This window comes from Triticum dicoccoides, chromosome 6B, assembly GCF_002162155.2.
Source record: "Triticum dicoccoides isolate Atlit2015 ecotype Zavitan chromosome 6B, WEW_v2.0, whole genome shotgun sequence".
In the NCBI taxonomy this organism is placed as follows: Eukaryota; Viridiplantae; Streptophyta; class Magnoliopsida; order Poales; family Poaceae; genus Triticum; species Triticum dicoccoides.
Genome location: NC_041391.1, coordinates 525,847,574 through 525,850,708, shown reverse-complemented (window position 1 = coordinate 525,850,708; position 3,135 = coordinate 525,847,574).

The window sequence follows — 3,135 nt, the reverse complement described above, 5'->3', positions numbered from 1 at the left end:
TAATTATCCCAAAATAATAAAGAGTTCATATTGATCTTATGGATAGTAATGACTTCACATATAAAGAGTATGAGGCATAAAATTTGTTGAGAGTTGACAAACCTAGTTTTGGTCATCGTTGCAATTAATAGGACGTAATAAAGAAAGAGAGGTTTTCACATATAAATATACTATCTTCGACATCTTTTATAATTGTGAGCACTCATTAAGTATGACATGCTAAAGAGTTGATGTTGGACAAGGAAGACAATGTAATGGGTTATGTTTTCTCACATCTTAGTTAAAGTATATTTTCATGGATCGTCCAACATGTTGAGCTTGTCTTTCCCGCTCATGCTAGCCAAATTCCTTGCACCAAGTAGAGATACTACTTGTGCTTCCAAATATCCTTAAACCCAGTTTTGCCATGAGAGTCCACCATACCTACCTATGGATTGACTAAGATCCTTCAAGTAAGTTGTCATGTTGCAAGCAATAAAAATTGCTCTCTAAATATGTATGAGTTATTAGTGCGGAGAAAATAAGCTTTATACGATCGTGTGATATGGAAGTAATAAAAGCAACGGACTGCATAATAAAGGTTCATATCACAAGTGGCAATATAAAGTGACGTTCTTTTGCATTAAGATTTTGTGCATCCAACCCTAAAAGCACAGGACAACCTCTGCTTCCCTGTGCGAAGGGCCTATCTTTTACTGTATGTCTTTTACTTTATGCAAGAGTCAAGGTGATCTTCACCTTTCCCTTTTTCATTTTATCCTTTGTCAAGCACCTCGTGTTGGAAAGATCCTGATATATATATATATATATATATATATATATATATATATATATATATATATATATATATATATATATATATCCAATTGGATGTAAGTTAGCATGAACTATTATTGTTGACATCACCCAAAGGTCAATATGTTGGGAGGTGAAATTATAAGCCCCTATCTTTCTCAGTGTCCGATTAAAACTCCATAACCATAAGTATTGCGTGAGTGTTAGCAATTGTTGAAGACTATATGATAGTTGAGTATGTGGACTTGCTAAAAAGCTCTATTCTTGACTCTTTCTGATGTTATGATAAATTGCAATTGCCTCAATGACTAAGATTTTAGTTTGTTAGTTCTCAATGAAGTTTATGATCCATACTTGACATTGTGAATAGATTGTAACTTGAGCATAAGAAATCATATGACAAAATATATATATTGTTGTTATAAGAATGATCATGATGCCCTCATGTCTGTATTTTATTTTTATCGGCACCTCTATCTCTAAACATGTGGACATATTTTTCGATATCGGCTTCCGCTTGAGGACAAGCGAGGTCTAAGCTTGGGGGAGTTGATACGTCCATTTTGCATCATGCTTTTATATCAATATTTATTGCATTATGGGCTGTTATTACACGTTATGTCACAATACTTATGGCTATTCTCTCTTATTTTACAAGGTTTATCATGAAGAGGGAGAATGCCGACAACTGGGATTCTGGCTGGAAAAGGAGCAAATATTGGAAACTATTCTGCACAGCTCCAAAAGTCCTGAAACTCCACGAAAGTCATTTTTTGGAATTAATAAGAATTATTGAGCAAAGAAAGTACCAGATGGGGCCCACACCCTGGCCAGGAGGGTGGGGGCGCCCCCTACTGGGCGCGCCCCTGTCTCCTGGGCCCCCTGGTGGCCCTCCGATGCCCATCTTCTGCTATATGAAGGCTTCTACCCTGGAAAAAAATCATAAGCAAGCTTATGGGACAAAACTCCGCCGCCATGAGTAGTTATGTTTGTTCCTGGGGACATGGGTGAAGTATTGCTATTAGTAGTCATGTGAATTTGGTATTCGTTCGATATTTTGTTGAGATGTATGTTGTCTCTCCTCTAGTGGTGTTATGTGAACGTCGACTACATGACACTTCACCATTATTTGGGCCTAGAGGAAGGCATTGGGAAGTAATAAGTAGATGATGGGTTGGTAGAGTGACAGAAGCTTAAACCCTAGTTTATGCGTTGCTTCGTAAGGGGCTGATTTGGATCCACTAGTTTCATGCTATGATTAGGTTTACCTTAATACTTCTTTTGTAGTTGAGGATGCTTGCAATAGGGGTTAATCATAAATGGTATGCTTGACCAAGAAAGGGCAGTAACCCAAGCACCGGTCCACCCACATATCAAATTATCAAAGTAACGAACACGAATCATATGAGCGTGATGAAAACTAGTTTGACGATAATTCCCATGTGTCCTCGGGAGCGCTTTTCTCATTATAAGAAATTGTCCAGGCTTGTCCTTTGCTACAAAAAGGATTGGGCCACCTTGCTGCACCTTATTTACTTTCATTGCTTGTTACCCATTACAAATTATCTTATCACAAACTATCTGTTACCTACAATTTCAGTGCTTGCACAGAATACCTTACTCAAAACCGCTTGTCATTTCCTTCTGCTCCTCGTTGGGTTCAACACTCTTACTTATCGAAAGGACTATGATAGATCCCCTATACTTGTGGGTCATCAGTGTGCTAGGCATTTTGGTGTAATGCACTCGGGGACGAAGGGAGGAGCGACCATCACCGACGGTCAAAATATACACCACGTGAGGTGAGAGTTTTCAAGAAAAGACTCGGGAGACCAATAGTCAACCCTTGATGAATAATAATGATCTAATTTAGTTTTTTTAGTACATATTTTTAAGTGTACAAGTTTAATCTTTGAAATATATGAACCTAGGAAATGTCGTCATCGGACTACGAAAGTCTCCCCGGGGAATGCGACTGGTGCAATGACGACCGGGGTCTGTGCGATGGGCCTCACCCGGACGAAGGTCGGCGCTGCAGCATTAAGCTCCAGGAGACCTTCGATGTTCAAACGGTACGCAACGACAACAAGTTTTTTTTCATAATTAAGCACGACTTCTACTACTTCAATGTGTAATTTTCATCTTTTACAATACGACTAGCTTATCCCATGCCATCCAAGACGCTATGTCTTGGAGAGGCTGGATTTTGAAGATCATGAAACTATGGAAACAAAGAAAATTTATCTAAGGACCCATCATGGTATGGATTTGGAAGTAAATCTGTACAATTCTGAGAGCGTAACCCATTTTGGTTGCATGAATTGGGAAGCACTTTGCAAG